Source organism: Echinops telfairi, unplaced genomic scaffold (genome assembly GCF_000313985.2).
Source record: "Echinops telfairi isolate 266 unplaced genomic scaffold, ASM31398v2 ScPeMD7_3533;HRSCAF=4204_0, whole genome shotgun sequence".
NCBI lineage: Eukaryota > Metazoa > Chordata > Mammalia > Afrosoricida > Tenrecidae > Echinops > Echinops telfairi.
In genome coordinates, this window is record NW_022107431.1 from 81,933,884 (window position 1) to 81,951,728 (window position 17,845).

Sequence of the window (17,845 nt, forward strand, 5' to 3'; positions counted from 1 at the left end):
TTGTTTTTTTTTTAGTCAGGTATAGCCCTACATATTTCAATTTGTGCTTGGCTATTGTGCAGGGTACTACCTTTTTTATCCCCTCCTCTATCGCCCTGTCTGATGTATATATCAGTCCAATATGCTTCTGTCCATTGATCTTGCATCCTGCCACTCTGCCATATTCCATACACAAAGAGGAGCACAGCCCTTGTGGAGCTTTTGGGATTTTGCATAATAAAATCATATCATCTGCAAATAACGAGTTTCCCCTCTTCCTTCCCAGATGAATCCTTTGCTGTCTTTTCTTTGCTTTATACTTTTTGCTAGGACCTCTAGTGTGATGTTAAATATGAGTGGGGACAAGGGATAGCCTTGTCTGATATCCCCTTTTCCAGTGGGGTTCTTCCAATCTTTTCTCCATTGACTACCACATTGGTGGTTGGTTTTTCATATATAGCTTGTATTATATTGAGGAATTTTCCTATCATCTTGAGTGTCTTAAACAAGAATTGGTATTAGATGTTGTTCAATTCTTTTTTCCACATGTATTGATGTTGTCTTATAGTTCTTATAATTTTTCACTTCAGTGTGACTGATATAAATAATCTTTCACATGTTCAACCATCCCTGCATCACTGTTATTGAATGCTACTTATTTATGGTGAATTATTGGTTTTATATAACTTTGTATTCTATTGGCCAATATTTTGTTAAGACTTTTGCATGGCTGTTCATTAGGGACATTGGTCTTTAGTTCTCAGTTCTTGTGGGATCCTTGCTTGGTTTAGGTAGAAGTTATACAAGCTTCATATAAAGAGTTTGGGAGTTTGACATCTTCTATGTTCTGAAAGAGTTTGTGTAGGATTGGTCTCAGTTCTTCCCTGAATGCTTGGTAGAATTCTCCTGTGAAGCCATCTGGTCTGGGGGAGTTTTCTTGGTAATCCCTTGATAACCTTGTTTATTTCTTCCATTGCTATGGGTCTGTTGAGATTCTCAACGTCCATTGGGGATAGTCTAGGGTGGGATTGTTTTTCCAATAATTTTTCCATGTCTTCCAAGTTGTTGAATTCATTGGAGTACATGCCTTTGTAATACTGTGTAATTATCCTTTTGATTTCATTAGTGTCTGTTGTCATATCCCCTGTTTGATACTTGCTATTGAAATGTTTTCCTTCCTTTCTTTGTCTGTTTATTCTGTTTATCCTTTCAAAGAACCAACTTTTAGCAGCTTTGATTTTTTCTAGTATTCTTGTTTTCCCTCTCATGAATCTCAGCCCTGCTTTTTATTATTTTTTTTCCTTTGCTATTAGTAGTATTGTCCTGCTGACTCTAATTGCTGTAAATGTTGTGTCAGTATATCAAACATAATATCTGTTCCTTTTTTATGTGTGCCTGTATTGTTATCAAACTTCCTCTGATAACTGCTTTTGCTGTGTCCTACAAGTTTTGGTACGTTATATTATTATTCTCACTGGTTTCTAGAAATTTCCTAATTTTATCTCTGATCTGGGCCAATACCCACTCCTTTTACAATAGAGAGTTATTTATCCTCCAATTGTTTGCCCTTGTTTTCTGCATCATCCTTTTGTCGATTTCCAGCCTTATTACACTGTGTTCAGAGAGAGAGGGGGGTCTGCATGATCTCAGTGTGCTTGAATCTACACAGACTCAACTTGTGTCCCAGCATGTGGTCTATCATCAAGTATGTGCTATGTGCCATCTAGACTTGAAAACAATGTGAATTTTTTTTGCATTTGGGTGGAGAGCTCTGTAACTATCTATCAGGTCAAATCATCTAATTATAGTGTTTAGATCTGTAGCTTCCTTGTTGTTTCTTTCCCTGTGATCTATCTCTCTCAGAGGGCAGTGTATTGAAGTAATCTATGATATTTGTTGAGCTGTGGTTTCTTTTTTCATCTTTTGGAACATTTTATTGATAAATTTCATGGGGTTCTTCTTCAGCAAGTATATGTTTAATATGCTCACTGGTTCTTGGTCTCTAGTTCCCTTGAGTATTATATAGTTCCCCTACTTATTTCTTGTTATGGTTTGCACTTTGATATCAATTTTTTTCAGAGATTAGGTTTCAACCCTTGCTCTTTTTGAATTACTGTTTGCTTGGTATGTTTTTCCAGTCTTTGATTCTCAGCCTATTTTTGTCTGTAATCTTGAGATGTGTCTCCTGTAGGCAGAAGATCGAGGGGTTGTGTTTTCTAAGCCAGTCTGCTAGCTTCTGTCTTTTAAGGCCTGAGTTCATTCCATTGATTATCAGGGTCATTATATCTATCTGTAGACTCTGTGATGTCATCTTGCAACTTTTGTGTTGGTTGTTTTCCTACCTCCATTTCTTATCCGTGGGGTGTGCGTGCGTGTGTGTGTGTGTGTGTGTGTTTCATTCTTGCCTTCTTTCCACCAATGAGCCAATGCTATCTTGGGGGCTCTTTTCCCTTTGGTGACCTCTGGGTGGAGATATTCTTTGTGTGGTCTCTGTGCTTGGTGAGTGTTGTTCTTCTGCCCATACTGGGTTGGCAAAGATCTTTCATAGGGCTGGGTTTCTTTTAACATATTCCTTGAGTTTTTCCTTTTCTGGGAATAGTCTCACTTTTCCATGAACCTTGATAGATAATTTGGCTGGAAAGAGTATTCTTGGTTTTCGTTATTTTCCTTCTATATTTTGAATATGTTACTCCACTCTCTCCTCTTCCTCATAGTCTGTTGATAGGTCTGAGCATATTCATATAGGATTACCTTTATCTGTGACTGCTTGTTTAGCCCTAGCTGCTCTTATGATTTTCTTCTTTTCCTCAAAGTTGGATAGTTTAACTATTATATGCTGAGAGAGTTTATTGTGCCAGCCTGGCCAATAAACACAAGTAGGATTAGCTGAAGGGCCGAGAGATGATGGCTCAATAAGCCTCGCCTTTCTTGTCTCTTGCTCTTTGATCATTGGACCAGTGTGCGGCTGCCTTGCTTGTTCTGTGCCTCAATTTATAAGCTACACTACCTGTGGGATGCCTAGCCTGTGGACTGTGTCACTGTAAGTTGAGGTCCCTTTAAGACTTCTCTGGAGCTGTGGACTGGGGGACTGGTGGTTAGTTGACAGTTGGTGATCTGCCTTGTGATTGGCTGCTGTGCTGAGATAGCCTCGCTCTCTCTATAAATAGAGGGAGATCTGGTAGCAGACTAGACTTGAAGGACTGCTAGTCTCTCACAACTCTCTCTCACGGGAGTTAGTTGGCACAATGTATGTATGTATGTATGGATTGTGATAAGAGTTGCACAAACCCCCAATAAAATGTTTTGTTTTGTTTTTTAAATTATGTGCCTATAAAACTGTTGGGGGAAAATAAGTCGACCCATTAACTTGCTTATGTATCAATAGCTTCTTATATTATCAGGCAAAGTGAGAAAAAAATTGTTTGTTTACATAAATTCTCTCCTAATCTGAGCAAAACCATTGCTGTCTTAATAAAGACAAAGGGGAAAATAGATGTGATGGATATCTAAAAATTTCTACTACAGGAAATAAAGGTATTGTTTGGATAACAAAGGAGGCTTGGCTTTTTTCTACACTGAGCACCTTTGTATTCCTGGGTATCCATTATCCTCAATGGTTATGTATCTGAAATAGATAACAGTTAAGACATATCTAGTTCAGCTCACTCATTTTAAATCTGCACATGCATCTACCATATTTTATACTACCATGTTATAGCTTTACTTTATAATCTAAAGGTATTAACTCAGCACAACATGGCAAGTTTAGAAAAGCTTATAAATTTAAACAACTATTTTAGTCAGAGAAGTCAAATCATTGTAATTTTTCATGTTATGCATACATTTGAATACCCTTTCACATTAAATAACTATATTTTAAACCTATAAGCTCTAATAATAGTTTTGATGTCCGTCATTCCCCTTGAATCATTCAATATTTTAACACTGACTAGAAATTTCTGGTTAGCAGTATAACTGTCATTCAGCTGCTAGCTTCCAAGTGAGAAATTTATGTATTTGATTAATATTGAACTTTTACTACTCTGAAAAGCTCAAGGCAGTCAATGGCTAATTTGAACTTTGAAATATTTAGCATTACAAAAGTAGAAAGATGTGAGGTAATAAATAGAATGCAGAAAATGAAAGGGAGGAAGCAGACAGGGACAACTGAAAAAGCAGGCCACAGTCCAGACAGCATTCTTTAAGCATGATGCATTATGGGAAGTCAGAGTTTGTGAAGCTTTGCACTGATGATTGTATTAGTCATTTATCAGGAATTAGATTTGGTCAAATAATCTTTTCCCAGTTATTTTTGTGTTTCCAAATTACTGCAAACACCTTCCAAGCTTTCTTTTGCCCTTTCTTTTGCATTTTCCTAAAAGAAAATGCACATCGATGCATGAATACAAAATTGGCATATAGTTTTAGGTAGTTCACACATACCCTGCAGATTATCCAAAAGCCCCAAACTTTACCATCAGGGATTTATAAATTGAACTTACCTGTTATGTACAAGGAGAGAGAGAGGAGACGGCTCCAAGCAGATAAACTAGATAAGCAATAGCTTCTAGTTGTCATGGCTTTAAGTTACTGTGGTTGGGCATTGCCAATAATTTTATATTTTTATTTCAAAATAGCAGGTCTTGTAAGAGGATTGTGAGGATAAAGGAGTGGATAAAATGTTGTAGGCGGATGATAAAACCGTGCTGGATTTTGAACTTTATTTATTTATTTAGGTTATGGCAAGAAAAGCTGATGAATGTCTAAGGTGCCCAACAGCGATAAACTGATTTCATTGTCTCAGCCACTGCCCACTGCTGCTGAGTCCATTCGAGCAGCCATTTCATCATCTATGTATTATTTCTACCCATGATCGGGATGTGCTACTTTCTGCTCCCTCTTTCCTAAGGAATCTTATTGCAACCATTCCCCCAACGATAGCCATTAAGTAACTATACGTTTGCTTAGCGTATGACTGGCACCGCAGCCCCATTGGCTCCACGGGACCCACGTTGAGCTGCTAACTGCTGGGCCGGCAGTTCTCACCTACCAGCTCCCTGCATGAGGAAGATGAAGCTTTCCGTCGCCATAAGACTGTGTAGCCTCAGACGCTCCTCTCGCCAGGGTCCATTTGATGGCAGTGGTTGGGAAGACTGATAGACAGAATGCTGATGAAGACAATACCAGTCTCAGCCTTTCTATAGTGTATCTTTCAAAAAGAAAAGGAATTTTAATAAACAGTTAGCCATCTAGAGTCACAATAATTGCCATAAAGGTAAAGTAAAAGGTTCAAATGTAGATTAAAAAGAACTGGTTTAGTCAGAATTCTTAGAATGGTGTTTATCAGAAGGTATTTATAGCCTGATGACAAAAATCTTAGCTTCCTTTTTAAAAATACAAAGCAAAAAAACCAAACCCCATATATAGAGGGCACTGTGTACAAAGCACTGCATGTGCAGCAAAGTGTCCTAGGGGAACTCGAGCTTGAGAAGTATTGCTGGAGAAGGGAGCCTCAAAAAGAGTGAGAGGCAAAAAGGTGAAGAGATAGTTGGGGTCAGAGTAAACAATTTGGAAGTTATTGAACCATTTTAGAAGCCTCGGGGAACGAGATCATATTTTTAAATGAAATTACTTTGGCTGCATTATAAATAATGATTGAAGAAGATCAAGAACTGATTAGTGAGGCAATCTGTAAGGCTGTGGCATATTCTAGGTAAAAGATGATTGTGGATCAGGACAGGTTGTTGAATCTGGAAATGGAGAGAGACTAAATAGGATATATTTCAGAAGCATAATTTAAATAACCTAACAATTTATTAAAGGAAGAACTTGACAAGGAAGAAATCAATAGACTGGTTTCTGGTGCAATTTGAACTGATTACCTAATGTAGAGAAAAAGAGAAAACTTTAAGTGGAACAGGTGTGGGTAAAAGTTGTGTTTACAGATAGAGACATATCAAGTCTTAGATTCCTATGTTGGATATATTATCAGTCATAAATTATGAATAAAGCTGTTAGTCATAACATAGGTTTCTAAGCGGTAATGTATAAAAATTAGATAAAAGGCTTTGAATTGGTCCTTGAAGAATTATCATAGTGATGAATAAAACCAAGGGAAATATGAGAGGGAACCCCCTCCCCTCCCATGAAAAGACAAAAGCGTTTCCCACTGGGAGAGCATGGAGCCACTCTGAGTTAGGACACCCAGCGGTGTCTCCTGGGATGGTTCTCTCTAGTCACAGTGAATTTTTTCATGAAAGTTGTGTCGCTTGACCCTCAGTTTTTGTGAGGGCTGATTTAAGAGAACAGCATGAGACTGTGAACTTTTTTTACTGCTCAGGAAAAATGCCACAGAAAGTGTTGTGACGCTGAACACAGCTTCCAAGGACAGTGCTATGGGAAAAACTCAAGTGTACCAATAGTTTTCTCATTTCAAAAAAGGTAACTGTCAATTGATGATAAACTTCCTTTTGGATGTCTGTCAACATCCAGAATGGATGAAAATGTTGACTTAGAGTGTATTTGGAGTTCATTCCACTAGGTCAGACTGTTAACCAAGCTTTCTCTTTAGAGGTTCTGAAATGATTGCATTAAAGTCTGTGACTGAAAAGGCCTGATTTGTGACAGATGGGGGACTGGTTTTGCCACCAGGATAATGCACCTGTTCACACAGCCAACTCGGTGCGTCAGTTTTTGGTTTAAAAAAAAAACCCGCATGTCTCTCTTGCTCCATGCACCTTACTGACCTGACTTCACTCAGTGTCATTTTTTTGTTTTGTTTCTGCAAATGAAGAGGGACATGAAAGGACAGCGATTTGACAACTTAAAAGAGGTAAAGAAAAAAAAGCGGAAGGTGCTGTCAGCCATCCAAACAGATGAGTTTGAGAAAATGCTTCCAAGAGTGGGATCACAGATTTGACAAATGTACTAAGTGCAATGAAGGTGATAATATTGTTTTGTAAAAAAGAATATTTAAATACATAATTTTGGGAGGAAAATTCCATTTTGGGAGGTACTCCCTCATATGTGTTTCAAAGAAAGAGTAGCCAGTGGAGACAACGGCAAAGAGCCAGTTGTCTTAACCAGGGGTCTGTAGAGATAAAACCAGCTGATAAAGTGCTGAACTACTAACCCAAATTTGGTGGTTCCCACCTACCCAGAAGTGTCTGAAAGGTGGTTTTGGCAATCTACTTCCAAAGGTCACAACAATGAAAAGTCTATGGAGCCTGTCTGCTTTGCAAGGGGTCAGAAGAAAGTAAACAGCAACTAACAATAGTGATAGATGATAGATAGATAATAGATTATGTGATAGGTAGAAAATAGATAGATGATAGATAGATAGATAGATAGATAGATAGATAAACAAAATCAAAACTCACTGCTAACAATAGTTATTTTAAGAACGAACGAAAGAATAAGTTATGCTCTAATGGGAAGTTTTCTGAATAATTTTTCATGTAACCAGATTCTGCACAATTTTAAATGTTTACTTGCTTAGTGCCAATGGACAACTTTTGCAATGTCTATAAACAACGCTTTTTCCAGATACAAACATCTCCCTGCTGTGGAATAGTTAGTAAACAAACGCAAGCTGCCAAATAGCACCTTTGGGCCAGATTCCACATAAAGAGTGGTGCATATCTGCATGCAGGCTGATTCATGTGAACAGCACTGCGTTGTTGTTTTTTTCCAACAGTCAGACTTCAATTTAAGTAGGTAGATTTGTTTGGTACATTTTTTTTTTTCAGAAAATACAACTTTCCTCAAACTACTCTCATTTGCTTTCTTTTCTCTCATTATTATTGAAAAGGACATGAAATCATCAATGAAGTATCTATGGAAGAATAAATCCTGAAGCAGAGAGATAGAGCACCTTAAATACTTGTCCTGTCAGTGGTTAAGGGGGAGAAAGGAAGTAGAGAGGTCCACGGAGAGGATGCTAAGTGAGGACTGTGGGCTATATTTCAGGAAAGTTTATTTAAAGACCCTGTTTTCTCTGGGGGAGGGGAGTAGAAATGAACATAAACCAAAAACTGCAGTAAGATGCAGAAAATCTTTGCCCACAATACTTACAGAAAATGGCAGCGGGAAGACAAAGTTACTGAAAGATAATATACAGGAAAGCAAGAAAATCTAAAACAATATATTTAAACAGTGGGACCTTCTGTCTCTCAAAGCTCTGAACTCTGAATCTGTATACTGTGAAGCGGGAACCTGGCCGACCCTAACATAAAACGTTCATGATTCAATCAACAAATGGCATCGTGTTCATCGCTATGTTAATAGTGGAGCTGTCTGCTCCTATAATGATTAAGTCTCAGAAACCCTAAAGGGCAAAGGGTAGTTATAGTTTGTCAAAATCAGCTTGACTTTAGGGAGTTTACTTGTTTGTTAGCTTTGTTTTGGTCTTAGGTTATGGTAAAGGTGTGTCCTCAGGGTACAAATATGTTAGCTTATGGGTTTATCCTGATGCATCCCCTTTATCCTACCAATTTCCCTAAGCCTTTGCACACTTTCTTCTATATTATACCAAAGAAGGTCTGATATTTTGACCCGGATCACCTAGCAGGATCTTACAAAACATCTGCATTGAAAAATGCTACAGAAACAACCGGACATGCAGAGTTGGGGATATCTCCTCAGGCACAGGTAGAGGCGACAGTGATTTTATTGAGAATGAAATGAATTCTAACTTCTTCGTTAGCAGCCCAACACTTACTCCACAGCACCGCTGGGACTTGATCTTAGATTCTTGCCATTGAAATGAGATCATACCGTTAGGATTTCACTGTTCCACACATTTCAAAGGCTTTCATGAATTTGGTTTTCACTAGACAGTGCATTGTTCAAATCATCAGCTAATCTCCGCCCTCTTCTCTCAGGTGAGTAGTATCCCTGAGAATAAATTCTTTGGACACAGAGTTGGCATTTTCCTCAAATACTAGGAATATAACAGGCACTGCCAGTGTGTTTTCCTGAGCTCTCTGGGCTGGCGCAGAAAACCCCACCAATGAAAGAGAGACTCACAACCATTTTACTCTTCATGCTCCTCAGACATACTAGAATTTTTAGGAGTTACAAAAGCCTTTGTTTTTCTCTATTTAACATTAAAAGGATATTTTCCCCTCTAACCTATCTATAGCAAATCTTTGTTTCTGAGTGTATAAAGAAGTAGGAGCAGGCTTACTTTTTCTTCCAAGTTATGAGGTCCGTATCGTTTCCTCTCAGGGCAGCCACGCAGCCTCTATTGAGGACCGAGCAGGGAAGAGTGACTGTGACTGAGTTTGCACGATGGGTTGTCAGTGCTCGCTGTTTCTTTTAGAAGCAATGCAAGCAAACAAAAACGTGTCCCAGGGTTTCCAGGCTCATTTAGGGTAGTCCTGAGCACTATCTCCAGTCTCTCTCGTGCAAACGGTACCACGGTGTTTCCTGTTTTAAAAACTGTATTAAGTAATCAATATCCCAGGAATTTCTAATTCCATATAAGAGACTTTAGAAAACCTGTATTGTTATATGCCAAATAAGCCAGAAAGAGGCAATTTCAGGAAGGTGATATTCACTATTAACTAGTGTCTCCATCCTTTTTTCCCGTTTTCCTCCTGCTGGGGTGAAAGACATCCTTTCTCCTTACTACTGAGAAAAGAATGCCACTTTGCAATCATTGTTCAAATGGACTCATATCTCTTTCATTAAAACATGAATTATATATCAATTAAACTGTTGAAAATGCACAAAAACTGCTGTCGATTTATAAGTGCTCTGTGCAGGAAAGTACCCATACGAATCAAATGGTGTGGGGGGAAATGTGCGCACTGAGTTTCACGTTTTAGTAAGGTGTTCACGTCTCAAGCCACAGATATGATCTTGTGAGTGAGTGAATAAAGAATATGTGACACGGTAGAAGCCTCAAACATGAAGATTCCTTCTCGTCGGTATTTGAATATCCCTTAGAGGTTTGCCCGTCCTGCCGCTACTCTGCACCCTGGGCAACCTCATGCTAGTCCCCGGCCTCAGGGACCGCTATTAGGCTGCAAAATCCCTGATTTGGATCATTGGTGCATTTTCACTTCTTGAGTATTTACATAGACATTTTCAGCTGTGCACTTAGTTTCTGATCATAGCTAAAATTATGTTCAAAATGGAAAGCGTCTTCTTTTTCTCCCCGACCACATAACTCCTTGTCAATTAATAAATCCCTTTCCCTTCATTTCTGCTTCTCTGCATCATGCTGATACTACTTGAAATTATTATCCAGGTACATGGTTACTACCTATATTAATGCAGATGTCTCCTTCTGGGCCTTTTAAAAGCGATTTTTATTTTCTCGATTAAATTTCCAACATGAAAATTTTCTTTAAAAAAAAATGTCATCTTTACCCATCCAAAAAAAATTACAGAAAACAAACAACGCTTTGCCCAAAAGAGAAAATAGAATTATCTTTTTTTTGAAATAACAGATTCATTTGGTTTATTTCTATTGTTTTTGTTTGAAAGATTTTTTTCCAAACCAGTTTTTTAGCACCTAATCCAGGCATCTTGCCACTCCATAGTTCAATCTGACCAAGCAGCGTTGTAAAATCACTACCACAATTAGGTTCAAAACATTTTCATCCTGCTTGGGCCCCTTTAGCCATTATGTTCCCCGCCGTCCCCTGCCACACCCTCCCGGAACCCTTATTCTATTGTTGTCTCTATAGTTTCGTCCTCCCTGTTAGAGTCTGGCTGAAACTGGTCAAGGCTAACAGGAGGTTCTATCTGGTAGCCATGTTTTCCCTGGATTCTTTTTAAAAATCATTTCACTGGGACTCATACAACTCTTATCACAATCCACACATCAATTGTGTAGAGCACACTTGTACATTCGTTGCCCTTGTCATTCTCAAAATGCTTTCCGCTTGGGCTCCTGGAATCAGCTCCTCATTCCCCCCCCACCTCCCTCCCTGCTTCCCCCTCCCTCATGAACCCTTGATAATTTATAAGTCATTATATCTTACACTGCCCGACGTCTTCCTTCACCAACTTTTCTGTTGTCCATCTCTCAGGGAGGTGGTTATAGGTAGATCCTTATAATCAGTTTCCCCTTTCTACTCATATTCCCTCCTCCCTCCCAGTATCACCACTCTCACTACTGGCCCTTAGGGGTTCATCTGTCCTAGATTCCCTGTGTTTCCAGTTCCTATCTGCACTGCTGTGCATCCTCTGATCTAACCAGGTTTTCAAGGTAGAATTGGGTAGTGGGAAGGATATGAATCACCCAGGGTGCAGTGTAGCATTGATGAAACTCACAACTTTCCTCTAGTTCTTAAAGGGCTCCCCCCCCCACACGCCCCACCACTATCATGACCCCAATTCTACCTTACAAACCAGGTTAGACCAGAAAATAGAATTATCTTAACAGGCTGACAAGTTAACTTTTGATTAATTCTCCAACTTAATTTCTGGATATTTTCTCCTCCATCACAGTAATGCAGGTGTATCTACATTCACTTCCCTAAATGCACTGCACTTTTCTTCATAGCACAGATTCTTGCCTGGTTTACTTCTTCTCCATCTTCACCTGTCATCATGCATCATGCCAATCACACCGATTCTTTGTAGATATCTTTTCATCTTAAAATTCCTCTAATCCTCAGCATCCAGTTCTGTGATAGTTGAGTTGTAGATGAACATGGCGAGGACAGGATTCTCAGTGGTTTGGAAGTTAAGACCTTGCAATCGCTTCAAGATGACAGCCCATTAAGGGCATTGCCTTCTTCCAATAGAAGCAGATGCTATAGAAACGTGTTTTGCTTTCTGCTGAGCTTGGGTTCCTTGATTAGTTCTTTGACTTCTAGTTCTTTGGACTTGAGTTAATGGCCTGCCATGCTACCTGCCTAACGTGGGAGTCACCAGCAGTCATTTGTCAGACCTGTCTTCTTGCCGATCTTGAGTTCATCAGCCTCAGTTACTTGAGTCAGGAAAGCTTCTAGCCCAGTGGTTCTCAACCTTCCTAATGCAGCGACCCTTTAATACAGTTCCTCATGTTGGGGTGACCCCCTCAACCATAAAATTATTTTCGTTGCTACTTCATAACTGTAATTTTGCTACTATTATGAATCAGGCAACCCCTGTGAAAGGGTCATTCGACCCCCAAAAGGGTCATGACCCACAGGTTGAGAACCGCTATGATTAATATCTGATCCATGGGTTTGGTACTTGTCCACTTCTACAACTGTGTTTATCATCTTCTTAAATATATGTATCCTCTTTCTATATATACATATCAGAGATCCCTAACGACATAGTGGGCTACATGTTGGGCTTCTAACCAGGAGATTGGTGGATAACCCCTATCCCCCGCCACTTCAAGGGTGAAAGAGGAAAGTTTCTGCTCTTATAAAGAATGTCAGCACCCGGAACCCACAAGGCGGTTCTACTTTGTCCTAGAGGGTCACTGCAGCTTTATGTCTATGTGTATCAGCTTCACGATTTTGCTTCTCTAGAAAACTCAGCTTAAGAGAAACACCTCACCTAGAACAACCCTTCCCACCATCTAGTTGACTTTTGATTACCTCTATCTCTGAGTTTCCTTTATTTTCTTTTCCTTTTAATATCAGTGAAAGAATGGACTGTCAATCCTAAATCCATTAGCAAAGAAACACAGTCTCCATGTGGGTCAGGGTAGAACAGCTCCATAGGATTTCTGAGGTTGTAAATCTTCATGGAAGCTTGTGGGTTCAAACCACGGACCTTTCTTTTAGCAGCCTACCATTTAACCCGCTGCACCAACATGACTCATCTTAACCTTTCATTCTGCAAGATGTTGTTGTTGCTGTTAGGTGCCATAAAGTCGGTTCCTAACAATAGCAACACCATGCACAACAGAACAAAACACTGCACAGGCCTGCATTATCCTCACAATTGTTCCTATGCCTGAGCTCATTGACGCAGCCACTGTGTCAATCTATCTGGTTGACAGCCTTCCTCTTTTTGGCTGCTCCTCCACGTTAGTAAACTCGATGGTCTTCTCCAGGGACTGGTCTTTCCTGACAGCATGTCCAAAGTAAGCGTGCCAAGTGTAGACGGCATTTGTACTGGTTATGTTGTCACCCAACTAGCCTTCCCAAATTAGGTCAAGTGGGGAATACTTGATCTGAACTCAGTGAAAACAAATTATCTTATGATTTCAAATGACTACAATTTATTAGTGTTAACTACATAAAATAATACAAACTGGGCTAACAAACTCTTGAACAGGTGAAGGACCATGGAACTCAGTCTAAGTAAATAGAAATGCTTTCAAGTTAGCATCTAAATTGTGAGCATGTGGGTGTTTCTGAAAGTGTTTCAAAATCACCCATTCACTTAAGTATTTTAAGCATTCCTCCTGCAATTTAGTTCAAGCAGCAATTTAGAACAATTTAAGATATTCACCAAGTAAAATTGATTTTAATCACTCCCCCTTTCCAAATTACTCTTAGTTTTAATTGTATAATATTAGATGCCTCGATTAATGAGATGTTAGTTTCTTTGAAAGTGAAAAATAAAATCCTTACTCCTGGGTGATATATGATGCCGAAATTTAACATATAATTTAATAATGTTGTAGTATTCGACAGGTAAGGGGGAAACTAAATGTGCTCATTGAAAACAAATAGTCATTTTTTAAAGCTGACAGAGACACATTACAGGTGGGTCATAGCCCTAATCAAGCGGTCTGAACCAGGAGAATGCTCTAGCCACAGACAACACCTGGATTAGCTCCAGGACCGCTCTGCAGCCCTTGCTAATACATCCTGGAACACGAATTCCCAAGGTAGAGTATGTGATGAAGCCAGGAGAGGAGAGAGAACAGACAGGCCGATTCCCTAAGGAAACACTTGAGAAAAGCATAAATGTTTAACAACAACAAGACAAACCCACGACTGTCAAGTTAATTTTTATTCAGAGTGACCTTATAGGAAAAAGCTAAGCCGACTTCACAGGGTCTCTGGGACTGCACATGTTCCCAGAAGCAGCTAATCTTTCTCCTTGGATTAAGCAGAGCAGCACTTAACCCGTTATGCAACCAGAGCTCCTTGAAATCAGCGTTTACTCCATTTATTTTGACAATGAAATGCATTCCATTTTTTTGGGTGGGGCATGTTCTTAAGTTTGCAGCATCAAATTTTATCACAAAACATGTCTTACAAGGTTTTCAGAGAGCAGCTTTTATTTGCACTGTTTAAGAATTTTGATTTACACATCCGTTACTTAAACTCAAGCTCACTGCCATCGGGTTGGTCCCAACTCAAAGTGACATTAAAGGTCACAGTGGAACTGCCCCTGTAGGTTTCTGAGAATCTCACTATTTATAGTATCAGAAAGCCTCACTAAAATATAAATGTATGTGCAGACATGTATGCAAATATTCTGCATTAAAAGGCAAAATATTTTAAACATTTAATTATATTTATTATCATCTCTGTCATTATAATTTCACAGGGAAAAAAACCATTTTGGCTCCATTGCTGTTGTTAGATCCCTTTTGATTTTTTAAGTCACTTTTGATTCTGAGTAACTCTATGCACAGCAGACCCACACACTGCTGGTTATGTTGAAGACAGCATGATCTTAAGTTTGAGCCCCTGATGGCAGTCACCGTGTCCATCCACCTCCTCAACAGTCATCCTCCCCTTTTCACTGTCCTTCTCCACCAAACATGATGTCCATTTCCAGGGACTGGTCTGTCCTGATAACATGTCCAATGTAGGTGAGACAAAGTCATGCCATTCTTCCATCTAGGGAGCATTCTGACTGTATTTCTAGGACAGATTTGTTTGTTCCACTGGCAATACCTGGGACTTTCAATATTTTTCACCACAAAAATTCAGACGCACCAATTCTGTGGTCTTCCATAGTCATTGTCCGATGCTTACATGCATATGAGGTTATTGAAAATGCCGTGGTTGGATAAGGCATATCTTAGTCTTCAGGGTGATCTCTCTGATCTTTAACACTTTCAGAGGTCTTAGGTAATATATTTGCTCAATGGAACATTTCATTTCTTGACTGCAGTTTTGTGAGCCTTGATAAGTGGATCTAAGCAAGATGAAACCCTTGACACCTTAAGCCTTTTCTTCATTTATCATGATGTTGACCATTGGTGGAGCTGTGAGAATATTGGTTTCCTTTATATTGAGTTGTAATCTATACTGAAAGATATAGTTCTCAATTTTCATCAGCAAGTACTTCACGTCTTCGTCAATCTCAGGAAGCAAGGCTGAGTCATCTTAAAATGATATTTATTTATGCATTTCCTCCAATCTTGATGCCATGGTCTTCTTAATGTAGTACAAGTCTTCAGATTAGTTCAGTAGACAGATTTCAAAAAATAGTACAAGGATAAACCACTGACACACACCTTTCCTGATTTTAAACTGTATAGTTTCCCTTTGTTCTATTTGAAAAACTGCTTCATGGTCTCTGTATATGCTTTGAATGGGCACAATGACCTGTTCGTGAATTCACATTTTTCTAAATGTTATCCATAGTTTATTATGCTCCACAGAGTTGAATGCTTTTTGGTAGTTAAGAAAACACGAGTAAATATCTGGTACTGCTTTCTACCAAGAGCCTTGTAATGATATCCCTAGTGCCACATCCTCTTAAGAGTCCTGCTTGAATTTCTAGCAGTTTCCTATGGATGCACAGCTGCAACTCTTATTGAGTTATCTTCAGAGACATTTTACTTGCATTTGATAGTAATTATAATGTTCAATAATTTCAACATTTACTTGGGCAACCTTTCTTTGGATGGGTACAAAAATTGATCTCTTACGTTTGGTGGGCCAGATAACCATCTTCCAAACTTCTTGGCATACTTTTGGGGATAAGTAAGTGAGTGTTTCCAATGCTTCATCAGCTTGTTGAAATACTTCCATTGCTATACCATCTATTCATTCTTACAGACATTTTTTTCATTAATGCATTTAGAGCAATTTGAACATCTACTTTCAGTGCCTACTTATTGGGAGAGATCCGTATTTGTATTCATTCCATAGAAAAGTGACTCAATAGAATGCACACATTCTAGAACATTATCATTGATTTCACATGCAAAAATAATATTGCTGAAGATCATCTGACAAAGGTTGCAGCAGTGCATTGACAGGGAGCTGCCAGAGGTTGAGGCCGGATTCAGAAGAGGGCATGGAACAAGGGATATCTCTGCTGATGTTAGATGGACCTTGGCTGAAAGCAGTTGATACTAGAAATATGTTTGCATTAGTTTTATTGATCAAGCCAAGGCATTCAACTGTGTGGATAAACTTGATGAGAATGGGAATTCTAGAATAATACATCGCTTATGTGGAACCTGTACCTTGATCAAGAGGATGGTGTGAAGAGAACAACGACATTCTGCATAGGTTAAAATCAGCAAAAGTGTGTGCCAATCTTCTTTCCTTTTGCCATACTCTTCAGTAGTATACTGTGCAAATAATCCACCAAGTGGAACTGTATGAAGAAGAATGGCACATCAGCATTGAAGAAGACTTATTACAAGACTTCTCATTGCAAATGACAAAATCTTTGTTTGCAGAAAGTGAGGAGGACTTGCTGATGAAGATCAAAGATTATAGCCTTCAATATGTATTACAACCAGTGTAAAGAGAACAAAACCTCAGGTGCACAACTAGAGGTAGCAGCCTGATAAACTGAGAAAAGATTGAAATTGTCAAGGATTTCACTTGGCTTGGATCCCAAATCAATGCTTATGGAAGTGGCAGTCAAGAGATCAAAGGACACACTTCATTGGTAAATATTCACAGAATCTCTTTAGAGAAGCAAATCTCTTTGAAAAGCAAAGTAGCAAAGTACAACTGACTCAAGCCAGGGTGTATTCAAGTGAAGGTTGGACGCTGAATACGGAAGACTGACGAAAACGCTGTGCATTTGCATGACAGAGCTGACAGAGAGTATTGAAGGTGCTGGACTGCCAGAAAAAGAAAACATCCGTCTTGTAAGAAGCACATCCCTTCTGCTCCTTAGAGCCATGGGTGGGACTTCATTCCGTATACTTTGGATATACTATCAGGACAGACCACTCCCTAGAAAAGGTCATCATGCTTAGTAAAGCAGCGGGGCAGCAAAAAAGAGGAAGACCCTGCATGATTGGGATTGACATAGTGGCTGCAACAATTGGCTCAAATATGACAATTTTGAGGACAGCACAGGAGCGTTGTTCCACTCTGTTGTACAGAGGGTCCCTGTGAGTCAGAACCATCGTGGTGGTATCTAACAGCAACAATAACAACACTTTGGCTCTCATGAACATATTTCAGTTTTCATCAACATTGACAGATGAACTGTTCTACAGTCAGAACCTGACCTCATTTGGGCTGCTAGTAGTGAACTTATCCATTGTCGCTTCTGCAGATACATTCAATTTGATCCCTGTGTTTCTGTTGGGCAAGATCCATGTGTGTAGTTGCTGGTTATGTTGTCGATGATACATATTTGTGATGAAGAAGCCATTGAACTTACATGATTCTACCATTCAACCTCCAAGTTGGTTCTTTCACAAATGCTGTATTTTCCAACTTCTGTTCCTTTCTCTTTGTTTTCAACTTTCACAATCCAATTGCCAAAAATAATCTGTCTATTTTGATGCCATGTTTATTCAATTTCAGGCTGACGAAGTTGGTGGAATTTTTAAGTATCTCCATAACTACCCTTAGTGGTTAATACATAAATTTAAATAGTAGTTGTTTTAGTAGGACTTCCTGTAGGCAATAGTTTTTAAACAACCACACATAGCATTGTACTTCAAGATAGATCTTGAAATTATATTTTTATTATAAATGTGACCGCATACCTCTTGAGTTTGTCTTTGTTAGCATAATAA